At 37.4% G+C, this 19,401-nt stretch overlaps 1 protein-coding gene and 1 pseudogene across 3 annotated transcripts in view; one reads left to right on the forward strand and one right to left on the reverse strand.

Annotated features, from left to right (window-relative positions):
- SLC44A5 (solute carrier family 44 member 5) overlaps positions 1-19,401 on the forward strand; it is a 361,866-nt gene that overhangs the window by 174,180 nt on the left and 168,285 nt on the right. The gene's annotated exons all lie outside the window — the stretch shown is intronic.
- LOC309641337 lies at positions 10,080-10,823 on the reverse strand (annotated as a pseudogene). Its single transcript has one exon. The product of its transcript is annotated as an uncharacterized misc_RNA (transcript).

Here is a 19,401-nt window from a genome sequence, read left to right on the forward strand (position 1 = left end):
AAAGCTAAGCTACTCAATTTTATTTTTAAACATAGATAAATAGTATCTTAGCAGCTCAGAACTTGCTGAGAAAACTGGATTGCTTAAATGGGAAAGTGCAGTTGGGGTTTGAGAGCATGAGCTGGAAGCAGGGACATGAGTAAGCAACTGGAAAACTTCAGCTGGAAACCTGGTAATGGGTTAATGTGGTTCACCTTTATTTTTCATTCTTTTGGTGAAGCTTTACTTTTCCTTTCTTTACAAACGTAGCTAACGTCTTCGTTTATTGAAAAAGAAAGCTGTTTGTTTTTTTATACTGATGAAACAACAGAACTACATTTAACTGGAAATGTGAAAAAAGAAAGAATAAATTCTTATTTTTATTTTAAATAATAATTGTGTGCCAAAATTATTATTTTGAAATTAAAAATCAACCTCTGATTTAAAGAGACCAATTTAAATTGTTTTCAAAAATGAAATAATAGTAATATACCTTCAAAATAGAAAGTTCTATCATGGCAGATTTGCTCTATGAATCAATGTTATCGTCTCAATTTTAATCACTGCATTGAAAAGAACAAGTAATTATTTCACACCAGTTCTTTCTTTTCCTTATCCCAGGAACTCCTGAAAGTTTTGATCATCCTTAAAGCCAAAAATACAAAAAATAGTATTATTTTAAAATATTTCTGATGTAATACTTAGCAGGTTATTTATTCTATACCAAAATATACAAATAGTAAGAAGAAAAGAATTAGTCACTCTTGCTTTCTTTGGATGTCTTCCATAAAACCATAAGAATAAGAGAGATGTGTGCCTGCAAGGAAAATTTCCATTGGACTGTAGTTTAGCATTGCTGACAAATTTTAATGTGCATTTAACTGGTTGGTATACTTAATGTTCCATACATAAATGTCCAGTGTTCTAGGATAGATTGTGGAAACAGTAAACATAGGGAATGTTTTCATAGTTACATGTCCCTCAGGAAGCAGAATTCCTTTTGACAATAATAAACAATAATAATGAAGTTCTTGGAATACATTTTCAGGATGTTTGATTTTGAGCATTCAGAATACCAATTTGTCCTGAATTTGTGGGTGTCCTGTGTGTGTATGCGTGCTTGTGAGAGAGGGGGAGCCAAAGTCCATTTTGTTATGATATCAAGGTACGCACTTAAAGAAGATTTTACAAGCACATTTTCCAGAAAAACTGAGTTGATGCTGCCAAAGTCAGAGCTCATTAGGATCTACAGAACAAATAATTACTCAAGTCAGTGATTGTGATAAGAACCTTGACCTGATTGGTCAGATGGTCTTGTTAAATGTGATACTTAGCAGGGGCCTTTTTCTTTTTCTTGGTTTCTCTGTCAAATAATTCTGGCTAAAGCAACATGTCCTGATAATATTGACATTTTACTCCAATACCTGACTTAGTGATATACCAGCCTAAATAAATATTCACAAAAAATTGTTAGTTATTTGTTAAACTTTTATAAACCTAGTTAAATGCTCTCCTGCAAATATACAAACCAATGTATTCCTTAAGCATAGGGAATATGATGTAAAAGTGCAATGCAAAAAAGTTGGCTTTTTGTGTAATGAACATATTAGACTGAGTCATTGGCATAACAATCTCTAGCGATACTTTAAATATACTAAATATGGCATGCATGCTTATCAAGCTTCTGTAACTCATACCAGTTTCCCCTGTGCTTCATATATTCACTGCATCTTTTTGGGGGGCTTTTAAAAAAATTATTTTGTTGAAGTATAGTTGATTTACAATGTGATGTTGATTTCTGCTGTACAGCAAAGTGATTCGGTTATATACGTCTATATACATTCTTTTTCGTATTCTTGTCCATTATGGTTTGTCACAGGATACTGAATATAGTTCCCTGTGCTATACAGTAGGACCTTGTTGTTTATCCATCCTCTATATACTAGTTTGCGTCTGCTAACCCCAGCCTACCACTCTGTCGCTCCCCTACCCACCTTCCCCTTGGCAACCACAAGTCTGTTCTCTATTTCTATGTTCACTGCATCTTGATTTACATCATTTCAAGCATTTTTTCCCCTGAAGAATCTGCTGGAGAACCTTGACTGTGCAAACTCTTATCTGTTTTCTGTTCTATTCTTTTTGTATGTTTACTAAGTACTTAAACTATGAATCAGGTATAGTTTCTAGTATGAAATAAAGTAGCTCATAGAATAAAAATCTTTCCTAAGCAATAGTCTAGAATTGTGTGTGTGCATGTGTGTATGTGTGTGAATGTTTAAGAAGCACAGAACTAAAGACAGATTAGGGTAAAAGCCATATTAAATTTTAAAGGCAAGTTGTTTTCCAAAATTTCTGAAGTTCTGGAGTAGGTTTTCTGGAAGCGATGTGCGACATTACTTATTGAATCATATTTGTTGGTTTTCTAATGAGATTTGAGAACAGGGTTAAATTCAAATTAGTAAGAAAGATAAAACTAGCTTATTTGAACAAGTCTTTAAGCTAGCTCTGACCGTATTTACACATCTTCCTCCTGTGTGATTCACTATTTTCTTGACACACTGAATTTCTCCATCTCAGGTTTTCCTTTCTTTACCCACTGGGCCCAGGCTCTCACCAAGTCTAGCTCAAATGATACCTCCTTAATTTGAAGGCTTTCTTGGTGTGTTCAGCTGAATGTGAACTGTCCTTCCATCACATTACCTGAGGTCTTTGTACTCTCCTTCGAGAACTCTTGGATTTCTTGCTGAGTTACAATATTGGTGTGTTCCCACTTCTACAGTGCAATTTCCTTCTCAAGAGGAGCACTGTTTCTTATCCGTCTTGACCCTCACAGTGTAAGTGCTCAGTGAAATAAAATCAATTCTGTTCAGTGCTCAGAGAAAACTGTTCAGAGGTCGAAATCAACCTAAAGGGAAGTTTTCAGTCAGGACACATATTTTAAGGGCTCTTTGTCAGTGAATAGTATCCCAGGTTGCCTGAGCCTCTAAGTTCAGGAACTCTTGGAGATGAGATTTGTGAAGGCACTTTTGGTCATTTTGGCAGCTGGAAAGGCACCAGAAGCTAAAGACAAGAGAGGAAGATGTAAAGGTGATCCTTTCCTTTCTCTAAATTCTCACTGGTAAGATAAAGGAAGACAGAGTGAGTGGCATGGGTGTGGGAATTAAAATTGAGCTGTGTTTTTAGGAAATCAATAGGGAAGGAGAAGGGAAATTTTTTATTGAGGACCTGTGATGTGTCAGACATTTTACATATGATATTTAAAGTAAAACTGTAATAATCATAATCATAATGCTTTCTCATGTTCATGGAAATATACTTTTTATAAATGATTTCACATCATGATCTCATTTGATTTTTCAAGCCGTGACTTAGGTGGTGTATCGATTATATCCTTCAACAGGCAACTAAGATATAAAAAGGCAAAATTTATTCAGAGTTACATATAGAGTCAAAGACACAAGACTTGAATATAGACTTTCTGTTTCTTGTTTAACTCTCTTTCTACTACATCTTTATATGTTATAAAACCCAACAATGTAGTTTATAAGTGTTTTATACAGTTGTCTTTTAAATCACTTAAGGGCCTTTTATTTTTTCATGTGCATCAACACTGGTTTTATTTTGGGAAATATTTTATTGTGGGAAATTTTTGTTTATTAAACACAGAGAATACCGTAATTTAAAAGTTTTGACTAAATATATATTGCTAAATAAATAAGCACATCTTACTAACATCTCACTTCTGACTCTAACTGATAACAGAGTGGGGAAAAGTGGACATTAGGAAGTAGATATACTTGTAATAACCTATAATGGAAAAGACTCTGGAAAAGAATATATATGTATATATATGTCTATATGTGTGTGTGTGTGTGTGTGTGTGTGTGTATATATGTATATATATATATAAAACTGAATCACTTTGCTGTACACCTGAAACTAACACAACATTGTAAATCAACTATACTTCAATAAAAAAAGAAGTAGGTATAGATTTCAGAGGTAACGGGGAAATGTTTCTCAGTCATCTACTCGTGGAGGACGGTAGCAAACTCTCCTTGGATTGGTGTCATCTTGGCATAGAAAAGATGTCCCAAACAACGTTTTACTTGAGTACATAGGGTAACCTAATAGACCTGAGTCAAAAATAAATGTCTTAGGAATTCTAAAGAGTTCCTAGAAGAAAGAGAAGACCTAGGAGGTTTTAGTTAAGAGCTCGAGTTGGTTGGACCACTGGTTGATCATTGGATTTTGAAAGCTCTTCCAGCTACCTTAAATCAGGTATCATCCCATTAATCAGGAAGCCTTGGGAATGATTGGGATGGGGCTGTAACCTGAGTTATCTTCAAAATGCCTAAAGTACCCACCTGTGCACAGCTGTGTAGACCTCTGCATAAAGCTGCTCTAAAGGATGCTATCTGCATCCTCTAAGAGCCTTTTCCTGTGGCCCTGGGATGATCAGGGGAATTTATGGCTAAAGTAACAGACAGCTGCAGTGATTCTACAGGTAGAATCTGTATGTGTTCTTTAGAGGTAGAAACTGCTCTAAAATCCCTCTAAAATATTTCACTTATTTAAAAAAAATAGTAGTGGGAGGAAAGGTCATATGTTAATTTACAGGCCTTTGGGGTGAATAAAATGTGAAGGAAGAATCATCCTTAGAAAAGTGTAGCAAATCTTGCCCTATATTATTTCTTCTTTATGAACGTGAGGCAAGAGGTGGCACCCATCCTTGGCTGCCGCAGCGGTAGGAAACGGCTATTGGCAGGATCATCACTGAAATAACCCAAGTGACCAGGAAGCACTTGAGAAGTGTATACATTCCTTCTGGCTGTGACTTCATCTTCATCGTCTCCTCTGTGGAAAGCAGGTTTGAAATCTGGCATTGAAATCTGGCGGGCAGTCAGGCTTTTAAAATGTGAAAGCAATCCCAGTCTCCCAATTCCTCCCACCCTACCCCTTTCCCCCTGGGATTGACACATATACATTATTGATACTATGTATAAAATAGCCAACTGATGGGAACATATTGTATAGCACAGGGAACTCTGCCTAATGCACTGTGGTAACCTAAATGGGAGGGAAGTTCAAAAGGGAGGGGATATGTGTATGTGTGTGGCTGATTCATTTTGTTGTGCACTGGAGGCTAACACAACATTGTAAAGCAACCAATTAAAATCAATTTAAAAAAATGTGAAAGCAGGGCACTTCTTAAGTCAATTTTATGATGTGTTCTGGCCAATAGTTGCATGTGTAGCATTATGAAAAGCCTAACTGGCATCAGTCTGTGTTAGAGAGTGAATAAAAAGTAACTGTATGATGACTAATGTAGTCAAAATATTACTATGTTTTGAGTCAGAGAAGTGACTTGCTGAGATAACACAGATTTTGCAGCTGTAATCAAGGTCATAACTGGTTTCTTGGTAGATTCACTAAATGGACTATTTGAGTCTTTGGATTTGAACTACCAGAGTCTCTGAAGTAATATGGGTATCCTCTGTGGGACTTTTTCTTTGGAAAAAGTAGAATTTTATTTTCCATGTTTGTGAGTTTGGGTGTGTTTATGTGTGTGCCTGAGAAAGAGCATATGTACAGCTGTATGGATTTCGTAAACATAATGATAAGGGGAAAAGACAACCCCCCTCCCATTCCATTTACGTAAAGCCAAAAATAACCAAAACTAAATTATATTATTTAGGAATACATAAGAGATGATAAACTACAAGAAAAACAAGGAAATGATTATCATAAAACTAAGGGCAATGATCACCTCTAGCAAGGAGGTAACTGCTTAGTATTTCATGTATGACTACCATAATTTATTTATCTTCTCTACTTTTGATGGACATTGAGTTGTCTTAAATTTTTGGCTATTACAGATGTTGCTGCCATGAATATTATTGTACATGTATCTTTATACATACAGGCAGTAGTTTGGGATATCTATACTTAGGAGTAAAATTGCTCGGTCATAGGGTCAGATCATGCCAAACTTTTCCAAGAGTGGTTCTACCAATGTTCATTCTCACTGACAGTGTATGAGATCCCATTACTCCACATCTTTGTCAACATCATCTTATCAAGCTTTTTACTTTTTGCAAGTGTTTTGGGGTTATATAGTTATTTCTTTTTTGTGGTTTTCACTTATATCTGCTTAATTATTAACAAGATGGAATATTACTTTATTATTTATTGACCATTTGGATTTCCTCCTCTGAAGTTCCTACCCAAGTCCTTTGCTCACTTTTCCATTAAGCTTTTGGCTGGTCTTTTTCTCTTTAACAGTAGGAGTTATATACTCTGGGTATTAGTAATTCAATGTTATAGGTGTGATTAGTATCCTCTGTGAATGTCTTATCCCTCTTTTTAGTGAGTCTTTTGATAAACAGAATTTCTTATTTTTGTTGCAGTTAAATTTATCATTTATTTCCTTTATGACTAGTACTTTTTGTGCTATTGCTTAATAAATCCTCTCTCTGAGGCTTTATGATTTTATCTTTCACTTTAAGTTTTTCTGGAATCGATTTTTGTGTCTGATGTGAGGTAGGGGGTTCAAGTTTATTATTATTTTTTTCTTTGTGGATATCCATTGTCCTATCATATTTACTGAAAAGAACGTACACAGAAAAGGGTTTTTTGGGTCTGTTTTATCATAGTATTTGAAATACTGAGAAAGTATGTCAAAATCTTCTACTATGATTGTGGATTTGTCTATTTTTCCTTGCAGTTCTATACATGTACACTTAAAATTTTATTAATTGCCTGTGTTACATCTTCCTGGTTAATTGGACCTTTTATCATTATGAAGTGACCCTTTTTATTGCTAATAATGCTTTTTACTATAATCTCTGTTTTCAGAGATTACATACAACTCCTTTCTTTTGGTTATTATTTACATGCTGTATCTTTTTCTATCCTTTTGCCTCAACTTTTTTCTATCCTTATTTTTTGGATATACATATGGCATATAGTTGGATTTTTTTAATCTAGTATGACAATTTTTATTTCTCACAGGCACATCTAGTCCATTTATATTTAATGTAATTGTCATTATATTTGAGTTTATATATGTCTTAGTCTGCTACAACAAAATACCATAGACTGGGTGGCTTAAACAACAGATATTTATTTCTCACAATTCTGGTGGCTGGGAAGTCCAAGATCAAGGTGCTGGCTGATTTGGTTCCTGGTGAGAGCCCTCTTTCTGGCTTGAAGATGGCTGCCTTCTCACTATGTCCTCACATGGCAGAGAGAGCTGGCTCTGGTCTCTCTTCCTCTTCTTATAAGGACACTAATCCCATTGTGGGGGTCCACCCTCATGACCTCATCTAAACCTAATTATCTCCCAAAGACCCTTCCTCCAAATACCATCATATTCGGTGTTGGGACTTCAACATATGAGTTTTGGGAGGACACAAACATTCAGTCCATAACAATATACATCACTTTATATATGTACGTATCCCCTTCTTTTCAAAAGTTCCCTTCAAGTCACTTTGCTTTTATGAAAGACCTAAAACAGGTACTAAAACATTAGTACCTGTTTTCATTAACTGAAAGAAATTGGAAGAGGATTTTCGCTTTTACAAAAACAGTGAAAAGTGAAAATAGCATTCAGCATTTGTTTTGCAGCGCAGCCAGTGTAGAGGCAGCACACATTCCAGGGGGCAAGAGTGGCACTGCCAAGCTCCTTCCCCAGGAACTACACTCAGTCTCAGCATCAAGCTGCCATAGCTTTGAAGTATATCTGTAAGCATCTGTGCTTCATCTCAATTTATTTTGTGCATCTGTTAGCAAGATGTGTCCTAAGGTAATTGCTTCTTTGCTTTACCCCGTTTTGGCTTATGAAAGGTTTCATAGAATTTTGGATAGTGGGGGAAACCTGTATTGTGCTTTCTCATTGCCCTGTCCTTTTTTTTTTTTTTTTTTTATAAATTTATTTATTTACTTGTTTATTTTTTTGGCTGTGTTAGGTCTTCATTGCTGCACGTGGGCTTTCTCTAGTTGCAGCGAGCAGGGGCTTCTCACTGTGGTGGCTTCTCTTGTTGTAGAGCACGGGCTCTAGGTGCACGGGCTTCAGTAGCTGTGGCACGTGGGCTCAGTTGCTCCACAGCATGTGGGATCTTCCCGGACCAGGGCTCGAACCCGTGTCCCCTGCATTGGCAGGTGGATTCTTAACCACTGCACCACCAGGGAAGCCCGCCCTGTCTGATCTATAATGGTTTTTCTAATCTTTCTTATCTGATTTTGGATTGGCTAATTTTTCTTATTCCGTTTTCTTCCTATACTATTTTCAAAGTAATATATACTGATTCTGCTTTTTAAAAATTATAGCATGCATACTCATTAAAGTTTAAAATTCATTAATATTTTACCTGCTATTTATACAAGAAGCTTACAATACTTCAACTCTTGGATTACATTCTATTATTGTTGTAATTTTCTCTTGTTTTATTTAACCCCACAGACTTTATTATCATTGCTTTCTATAGCCACTGATTGTTCTCTTCCTCCCTTCATAGGTCTTCACACTACATTTCTTCTTTCATCAAAGACCTTCCATCTTGTCTCACTGTTACTTCTCTCAGAAATACATAATATATTTTAGTGAGATGCTGCTGATGGCAAACTTTCTTGCTTTTTCTTTTTCCTAAAAGTCTCTCTATTTCACCTTTTATTGGGGAACATGTTTTCTCTAGATATAGGGATACTAGATATCGAATTCTATGTTAGCAATTATTTTCTTTCATTGCCCCTCTCCATCATCTCTATTCTCTCTTTCTGGAAATCTGATTTGACATACATTAAAACTTCTCACTCTGTACTTAGTGTATCAACTATTCTTTAATATTTTTCATTCTTAGTTTCTCTGTGCTGCATTCTGAATAATTTATTTGACTTTATTTATTTATTTATTATTTATTAATAATTTATTAATGACTTACTTTCTAGTTTACCAGTTGCCTCTTCAGCTGTGTCTAACCTGATGTCAAACTTATTCACTAAGTTTTACATTTCATTTACTGTATTTTTCACTTCCAGATTCAATTTGATTCATTTTCAAATCTGCTGGGTAATTTTGCATTTTGTATTTCTAGCACGGCAGATTATTTAGGCAAATCCTTGTCCTGAGTGCTAGATTTCCCTTCCCTAGTTTTTCACTCCCTCCTCTAAATCTGCCCAGAATGTCTAAGAAATACCCAAACTTGTCTTTTGACATTGAGCTCACAATATGTTCAGTCTCTTTGTGAAAAATCCATTTTATGAGCAAAAAAATTTCATGAGCATTTCTGTCTCACATACGCTCCATAGAATTTACAAGTATAAAACCCAGTCTATTTTATCTTTGACTTGATTCAAGGAGACAGGACTCCAGGAAGGAGTGAGATAAGCCCCCAGGCATCCATTCCAAGTGATTATCTTGTTCTGTAACACACCCCCACCCACTACCATGAGAAAGAAGAAAGAATATCAGTTTCTCTCTTTTGTTCTCTCTCTGAATAGAGGTGACAGTTTAGAATGGGTCATGAAGTAGGTTGTGTACCCCTGCTGTCTGCTATTCCCCTGATGGTCGTTATAAGTGACTAGTTTGACTGATTGGTGAAAGACCATAGTTTACCACAATTTTCCCTCAATTATCCTATAAGTAGAGGCATCCACATGATACAGATTCTAATAGTGTACTCCACCTGCAGTTTTTATTAGTTGGATTGTGATGCCTTGTGGGTAGAAATTATGTGCTAAAACATGTTTTCTTTCCTACATTTCAGGCCCATGAATAGGGATGTTTTTCTAGTGATTATGATCTTCCATCTTCTTGAGTTGTGGCAAAAGTCAGAGTTGATAAGCAGTTTAATTTTGGTCTCATCAATAACCTGTGGACGATATGAGGAAGTAGGAGAGAGATTATCACCAGCTGCCAAACTGCTTTATGCAATTGTGATAAGTTGACCACTTCTTGCTATTTTTCTTTAGTGTTTATTCTTAAGTTCAACAGAAAGTCTTGTACTCAACTATAACTTTTTTTTTTTGTCATAAGAACCAAAAGAAATTTATTTACAAAATTTCTGACTTGACTGGTGGTGAGAAGCAAGAAACCATCAACTAAGACCCCACTAATAGTGTTCAAGCCAGTTCATACAAGAGAACAACCATTGTAGCTCCTGATGATTAGGCCAGAAAGATGTCCTTCTGCGTGTTCTTCCAGTGAACAAGGAGATACATTTGACCACAGGGGCCTGTGCAAGTAGCATCATGGTACTTGTAGGCTCAGTTGAATCACAGCTTCTAGAGTGCTGTTCCCTGTCTACCTTACATAGCTGTTTCACCATTTTTGTTGATTTCTTTGTAGGCTTCTTTCTCTTTTTCTCCTCCTTTGTTGGTTTTCTCCTTTTCTCCTTCTCTGTTGGCTCCTTTCTCTTCTTTTCCTCCACTGTTGGCTCCTTTGTCTCCTCCATTGTTGGCTCCTTTCTCTTCTTCTTTGTCCTGAACACTAGTGTAAACTGCTTTGTTATAACCTTCCCAGTTCCGAGCAATTTCAATGGCAAAAAATTGTATCCTGGGTGCAAAGATGGTGTTTTCCTCAGTGTAGCCCTGAGAACAGTTCAGTCGCAGCAGAGTACCATAGTTGAAGTCTTCTACAATCCCATCAAACCTCAAACAGAATGGTCTCCACTTTTTGTAGTAGACTTCAGCATGCTGCATTGCTCTCATGGCCCAAGCCATCTCAATATCAGGATCGTTGGCGTAAGACTCGGCTGGGAGAGAAACAGCATGCGCCACAGACTCAGTCCCCCGGAAACCTCATCATTTCCACTGGTCGCCTCCATGTTGCAGCCCACAAGGCGTGGCTCCAATTCTCCGGAAATGACATTTTCCGTGCTCCTTCTGCAGTTCCCCAACTATAACTTTAAAGATAATTTTCTCCTTTTTTTTTTTTTTTTTACAAAAGTTAATGTTTGTATTTATATAATGATGAAAACTATCATTTTCCCTAACCTTTATTCATTTACTGTGCTACTGCCTGAACTCTGTAGATGGAAAGGCAAGATGAAGTCACTTATTTTTATTTTTAGGGTGAGTAAATATGCTCTTCATTTCCTATCTCTGGTTGTGAAATTGTTCTTATAATTTTTAGGAGGTAGAGGAATAGGGAGGGACTGGCATGATAATGAAATGTATAACCTATGAAACTGGAAGAAAATAAGGAGTTGCTTCAGTATAATTAGAGTATGTCATGGGTCTTTTTTTTTTTTTTTTTTGAGTGCCACATGTTGAGCAATAAAATACAAATATGGCTAGAAAGAAATATTAGAAAACCCAAGCTGAATAACCTTCAAACTCAATTCATGTTCTTGTTTGCTTCCAGACTCTTTTTAAATCAATATTGATTCAGAATTTTATTTATTCTGAGAATATGTGTGATTATCCAATAATTCATGACTGTTCTATAGCACAAATTCACTGCTTTGTCACAGTAGTCAAGAAAAATAATTTTTTCAGAAGTGCATTTCCAATGCTCCCAAATGTGCATCTTTCAGCACTGCCTATAAAATCAGTCTATTAAGACGCAGCCTGAGTGCTTTATGTATGTTTTCTTTTACCTGCTCAGTGGAAATGAGGTTGCTTCTTTTAGGTATTACTTCTAAGGTTGGCATTCTAACTAAATGTTAACAATTTGTGTTCATATAGGGCAGACTGTTTCAAATGATGATGCAAACTATTTAGAAACCAACGCCGTGAGTAGAAAAACCTTTCTTAAAGTAGGAGATTTGACATTCTGGTGTAACATAGGGTGATTTATCATCCATATGTTTAGGAGGTTACTCAGACTGGGAGAAAAACCACCATTATAAGGTCATGATACCATGGTATTGTTTGGTTGGAATCAATGCTGAAGGAGTCTCATTTCCATTTCCATTAATCTTGCCATGCCCAGTGTGGGGTCATGTTTCTGCTCAAGATGAGTTTCTGGAATGCACATCATTTTCTGCATGAGGCATTGCCATCACTAGGTGATGAAGCATGGTACCATGCCCTTTCTTTCACCCCCACCAAATGCATTCCTCTGCAGTGCTTCTGGAATTGCCTCATCGTCTCTCACTGCTACAGCCTCAGTCAGGCATCTACCATCTCATGTCTGAAATATGATAGCAATCTTCATGTTGGTGCGTCTGCCTTAACTTTTCTATTTCCTCTGCATCAAGCAGAAACAAAAACACATGACGGTTGGGTTACTTTCTCAGGAGACTTGAGGGGCTTTGTACATCCTCCTCCAACTCCCGATGATATACATCATTCCCCTAACTGCTCTCCTCCCCCAGACATAGCTCTTCGCTATGGCCCAGTATGTGCTTTTGTCCAGCTTTGCCATGTGCCACAAAATTCTGTCCTTTAAGCAGGCTCAAAATTCCTCTCCTCCAAAAAGTGATTCCATAAATGTCACACCCATCTTAGTCATTGAAACCATTTAGAATTGTTGGTGTCACTTATAGCCAATGTGACAATTCAACCAAAGTTGAGTTGCATCGATTCTGCACAGATCAACTTTGGTTATAAAGGTGATTTACATACCCTTTACTATTTTCCAGTTAGATGGTCACCCCGAAGGCAGAAATTGTTTCCTTCTTTTTTCATTTTTTATTTTTTGCTACTATCATTCTATAAATGACAAAATGGAAGTTCAGAGAGAAAAAAGCAATTCTCTCAAGATCATACAGCTTGTAGGTAGCAGAGACGACATTTGATACCAAGTAATTTGATACCAATTTTTAAAAAAAATCTCATTAATAGGTTTTTAATATGATTTTTTAAATTAATTAATTAATTTTATTTATTTTGGCTGCGCTGGGTCTTCCTTGCGTGCGTGCTTTCTCTAGTTGCGGAGAGCGGGGGCTACTCTTCGTTGCGGTGCGTGGGCTGCTTATTGCGGTGGTTTCTCTTGTTGCAGAGCACGGGCTCTAGGCACACGGGCTTCCGTAGTTGTGGCACGCGGGCTCTAGAGCGCAGGCTCAGTAGTTGTGGTGCAGGGGCTTCAGTTGCTCTGCGGCGTGTGGGAACTTCCCGGATCACGGGTTGAACCCGTGTCCCCTGCATTGGCAGGCGTATTGTTAACCACTGCGCCACCAGGGAAGCCCAGATACCAATTTTTATGCACCGGTATGAGATACTGTCTCCCTTACTTCCTTTGTTAACTCCTACAGATCTTGACATTACAAATTGTATGGTAAATTCGTGTTATTGATAGGGAGAGTAATTTTTTTTCCATAAGTGCATTTTAAGGAGTGTATTAACTTGCTTTTAATCCAAGTTGAAATCTATCTAAAATAATTACCTGATGATTGTCAAGATTGCTCTCCTATTTGTATTTTTATAACCTAAATTAAAGATATGAGAGTTCAAAATTACATTGACATTCTTTTAAAACTTACTCTATAAACATTTATTGAGTGCCTGTTATGTATATATTGATACCAGGCACCAAAGTAGGTAATAGCAATAGAGCAATAACCAAGGTCTAGTTTCTGCCCTGCAGGAGCTATCAATCCAATAGAAGGATAGTCGTGTGTATTAGCTTCCTCTGCTGCTGTAATGAATTACCACAAATGAGGTGGCTTAAAAATCACACAAATGTATCTTATAATTCTGGAGGTCAGAAGTCCAAAAGAGGTCTCAGTGGGCTAAAATCAAGGTGTCTGCAGGGGCTGCGTTTTTTCTAGAGACTCAATGGGAGAAGCAGTCTTCTTACATTTCCAGCTTCTAGAATTTGCCACATTCTTTGGCTCATCACCTGCTTCTGTCATCAAAGCCAGCAATGTCCAGTCAAGTTTTTCTCATCTTGCGTCACTCTGACCTTGTTTCCATTGTTGCATCTCCTTCTTTGACTCTTCTGTCTCCCTTTTCCCCACTTAAGGACTCTTATGATTATATTGGGCTCACCTAGATTATCCAGGATAATCTCCACATCTCATGGTTCTCAACTTAATTAAATCTGCAAAGTCCCTCTTGCCATGTAAGGTAACATTCACAAATTTTGGCATTAGGACGTGGGCATCAGTCTACCACTGCATGTAAACAAACACCTTGTTGGTATGGTGTATCAAGTGCAACAATGCAAATAATAGAAGTATGTATGTCTCAGAGATGAATGGAATTAGTTACCATGGGGGTGGGGTTATATGAAAGTTCTCAACATTGGTCTCCAGTCAAAGTGGGCTCCACTTACTGGCACAATGGCCAGTAGAATGTCTTTAGTCCTTGTTCTCCTTGACAATGAGTGGGAAGTTTGTAAGGGGAACTGTAGGCTTCCTTTAACCATTGCCAAGGGAACAAAGAAGGGAAAGTCATATTATTCAAAGGGCAGTATGCAAAATACCTGATTTTGGAGGGGAACCATAGCAGTACAGATTGGCTAAAAGATCAAGTTACAGTGAAGGGTGGTAGGAGATGAGGCTGGTGAGATGGGCCAGGTGGAGAAAGGCCAGATGTGCTGGGCTGAGAAGTCGGAACATCATCCTGTAAGAAATGGCAAAGAACATGGCTCCTTATCCTTTGTTGAGACTTAGAGGAAAGAGAACCCTTTCCTTGTAAGAAATGACAGGCCCTTATTTATGGACACAGCATCTTAAACATGTTTGAAAAATAAAGTAAAACAAGTATTTAATTATTCAGAATTCTCCACTGACTGTTGTTGAATATTAAAGCAAGACAATTTTGTACGACACTGTTTTCCCATGCTTGTTGGAAAGTTATCTGATGTGCTTGCTCATAATAGTTCTAAGTTCCAGGATACTTATTTACCCCACCTTAGTTCTCCCTTCACTAAGTCACATTAGATCCTCTGAAGGAGACTACCTGAATGAATAAAATTAAATGTCTCAGAATTTTGCTTTTAATAACTGATCAATGGTAGTTATATTGTCATTTAAACAGATTGCATTTAAGAAAGAAAAGAGTCTTTCTAAGCATGACTGGCTGCTTTATCTTGACATTTTCATTCGACAGAGTCATGTGCAATCAGCACACATGAACTGAATTAATTACCTGGACTGTTTTTCGTAATATTCATGAATTATTTCTAGTAAAAAATTGCATTGTATGCATGCAGTATAAACTGTTAGCTACAATAACAAATGTACAACTGTCTGTGATGAATATTTTTTATTGTCACAATAATTTTGGTGATCAGAGAGTCATAAGAACTGAAGAAGCTTTTAAAATGATTACCCAATCTTAATTTCTTTTTCTTTAAGTGAGGAATATGAATTGCATTTAATTAGCTAAGCTATGTGATAGTGAAGCATTGTAGCTCTTTTTATTTAGCTGGCCCCTCAGTCTATTTATTCCAGAGATGCAATTAGAGCACATGAGAGCCTCAGAAAAAGCGATGCCCTGCATTGATTTCAGGAAATAAAAAATTTGCATGACAATACAAATTCTGTCAGCACATGGGGCAGGCTGAAGTCATCACTTTCCAGCTGCCATTACTATGTGAAATCAGCTAAATCTTATCATTTGACTGTGGTCTTAGTGTATTTGCAACTGAAATATAAGGCAGCCAGAATTTACAATCAAAAAGTGTCAGCTTTTCAGATTTGACAATAGCATTTCATTTATACTACAATCCACTTTTTCACTTTGTGAGGTGCAAATCACACCAAAATTAGAAGCCAGACTAGACACTTTTAAATCACTTTTTCCCATTTTTATGTAAAAAGCAAATAATTACAGGATCAATATAAGTTTTTAACCTCTTTCAATATGTCTCCTCTCCCCACTCATCTATGGAATTTCTCTAACATCACTATTGAGAAATTCACTGCCAGGTAGCTCAACACAGGCTTTGGGATCAGACCATCTGCCTTTGAATGCCATCTCCACCCCTTATTAGCTGAGTGAGCTAGGACAAACTAGGTTATCCTCTGTGACTCAAGTTCCTCATCTATAAAATTGAAGGATAACAATGGCATACATCACAGAATTATTGGTAGCATTAAATGATATAATAAATATACCACTGCTATTGTATTGCACAGCTCAAGGGGGTACAATTCACACTGTGTTCTGTGTGGAACTGTGAAAATGACATATCTGTGTGTAAATCACTTAACAGCAGTTCCTGGTACAAATAAGCATTCATTTAATAATCATTTTTCTGTGGAATTTATAATCCTTCTTTCTTGAAATTCTTGAGCTTTCTTGAATATCACTTTTCTGCTTCTCTTTCTATAACTGTTATCTCTTCCCCTTAATTGTGGTGTTTCCCAAAGCTCATACACATCTGATGACGTGCTTTTCTCTTACTCCATCAGGTTTGGTCTGTTATGTACATCTAGAATTAAGGACTGTGCATGAACTGAGACAGAGGTTAAGAATGAAATTCAGAATAAAATCAAGTGGCCTAGTGGTCTCCAAATCTGATTGTGCATCAGAATTATCTGATGGGACACTAAAAATTACACATTCTAGGTCCACCCCAGACCTACAGGATTGTAGTACTTTGTGTGGAGGGGCTGGAAGTTGTACCACCACCACCGGCACCCCCCCCCACCCCCAACCAAAGTTTTCAAGATATTTTAGCTGTTCAGCCAGTTTGGGGATGGAAATCTGGAACCAGCAAGAATATCGGCACTAGTGTTCCACATCAGAGTGGAAGATCCAAGCCAAAAAGCACAGGGGCCAGAGAGCTGGTGGGAAGTAGAGCCCAAGTTCAGAGTCAGTCAAGAGCAGGAGAGACCTATCCATTCATGACCCCCTCTGCGTTCCACAGCACCTTCTGCATGTCTCTATCATGGCTCTTAACACCAGTGTTGATATTATAGTCTTGAGCTTATATTTCTTACTCAACTGTGAGATTTGTGAAAGCAGACTTAGTCTCCAGAATTCATCCTTGAATCCCCACCACCTTTTTATTGCAACGATATAATAATGTTGTTAAAATGAGTTATTGAAACCCTAAGTCAGGTCAAGAGAGTGAGTGTATTAGTGCGGCTCCTTGGTTGCCTGTACCTAGCAAAAAGCAAGAAAAAGGACTTCAGTATAAGGATACAATATATCTCACGAAACTCAACCGCAGGTCTCAGGTAGGGACTGGAACAGGAAGCTGAAGTCTATCAGGATTTCCATCTTCGCTTCTCCTTGTACATCTGCTTCAGTAATTTCTTTCTGAAAGCTCGCTTTCTCTGCTTCTCTGGTCTTCAAGCTTTATATTTTGCAGTTCTGGTCTCCTGATGCCTAACTCGCTGTCTATTCTAATTCTGATTCCTGGGATAGAGTGGCCAGAAATGACTGGCCTAGTTTGGGTCTAGTGTCCAAACCAGATCTAGTCACTGATTGCCAAGGAACAGGCACATGGGAGAAACTTGGCAGCCAGAGACCATGCCTGTGGATTACAGAGGAAGTCAGTTCCCAGAGAAGGGGTGACTAGATACCCTGAAATGTATTTGTCGCCATGAGGCAGAGTCAGACAAGCAGTCAGAAAGGAAGCTGACAGTGTGTCAGAGAACTGTAGGATATATAGACTGTCTCAAACAGGAAGCATTTTACTCACTTCCCCAGAGTAGGAACCGCTGATGGCAGTGCAGGGTATGACCAACAGGGGTCTGTTCTGCTGCAACGAGACAGGGACGAGTGTGGCTCCCAGGTGCATTATTTACCACCTGGGTGACGGTGGGTACAGTCCTTAGCCTCTCTATGCCTGGTTTTTTGCATATGTAAAGTGAGGCTAATAATGGTTTCCAGTCTACCTACACAATAAGGTTATTTTTTCAAAGTAAACAAAATAATGCATAAGAGCACTTAGTACAGTGCTAAAAACGTATTAAACATTTAATGCTAAAAACGTATTAAATGTTACTGTTATTGTCATTATAACAAGAGATCCTGATACTCTTTATGGAAAATTTATCACTTTTCATGTGGTAACGTTATGACTTCCAAATATTTATCTCAAGATTTGACCCATGACTTCAGTTTCTTTTTTGTAAACTTTTTAAATTTAAATAGAGTTGATTTACAATATTGTGCCAATGTCTGCTGTACAACAAGGTGACTCAGTTATACACATATACACATTCTTTTTTTAAATTTTTATTAATTTAACATCTTTATTGGAGTATAATTGCTTTACAATGGTGTGTTAGTTTCTGCTGTGTAACAAAGTGAATCAACTATACATATACATATATCCCCATATCTCCTCCCTGTTGGGTCTCCGTCCCACTCGCCCTATCCCGCCCCTCTAGGTGGACACAAAGCACCAGGCTGATCTCCCTGTGCTATGAGGCTGCTTCCCACTAGTTATCTATTTTACATTTGGTAGTGTGTATATGTCAATGCTACTCTCACTTCGTCCCAGCTTCCCCTTCCCCCTCCCCGTGTCCTCAAGTGCATTCTCTACATCTGCAACTTTATTCCTGTCCTGCCCCTAGGCTCACCAGAACGACTTTTTTTTTAGATTCCATATATGTGTTAGTATACGGCATTTCTTTTTCTCTTCCTGACTTACTTCACTCTGTATGACAGACTCTAGGTCCATCCACCTTACTAAAAATAACTTAATTTCATTTCTTTTTATGGCTGAGTAATATTCCATTGTATATATGTGCCACATCTTCTTTATCCATTCATCTGTCGATGGACACTTAGGTTGCTTCCGTGTCCTGGCTATTGTAAATAGAGCTGCAATGAACATTGGGGTACATGACTCTTTTTGAATTATGGTTTTCTCAGGGTATATGCCCAGTAGTGGCATTGCTGGGTTGTATGGTAGTTCTATTTTTAGTTTTTTAAGGAACCTCCATAGTGTTCTCCATAGTGACTGTATCAATTTACATTCCCACCAACAGTGCAAGAGGGTTCCCTTTTCTCCACACCCTCTCCAGCATTTATTGTTTGTAGATTTTTTGATGATGTCCATTCTGACTGGGATGAGATGATATCTCATTATAGTTTTGATTTGCATTTCTCTAATGATTAATGATGTTGAGCATTCTTTCATGTGTTTGTTGGCAATTTATATATCTTCTTTGGAGAAATGTCTATTTAGGTCTTCTGCCCATTTTTGGATTGGGTTGTTTGTTTTTTTGATATTGAGCTGCATGAGCTGCTTGTAAATTTTGGAGATGAATCCTTTGTCAGTTGCTTCATTTGCAAATATCTTCTCCCATTCTGAGGGTTGTCTTTTCGTCTTGTTTATAGTTTCATTTGCTGTGCAAAAGCTTTTAAGTTTCATTAGGTCCCATTTGTTTATTTTTGTTTTTATTTCCATTACTCTAGGAGGTGGGTCAAAAAGGATCTTGCTGTGATTTATGTCATAGTGTTCTGCCTATGTTTGTTTTGCTCTAAGAGTTTGATAGCGTCTGGCCTTACATTTAGGTCTTTAATCCATTTTGAGTTTATTTTTGTGTATGGTGTTAGGGAGTG

The sequence above is a fragment of the Balaenoptera physalus genome, assembly GCF_965194825.1.
Source record: "Balaenoptera physalus genome assembly, chromosome: 1".
Taxonomy (NCBI): Eukaryota; Metazoa; Chordata; class Mammalia; order Artiodactyla; family Balaenopteridae; genus Balaenoptera; species Balaenoptera physalus.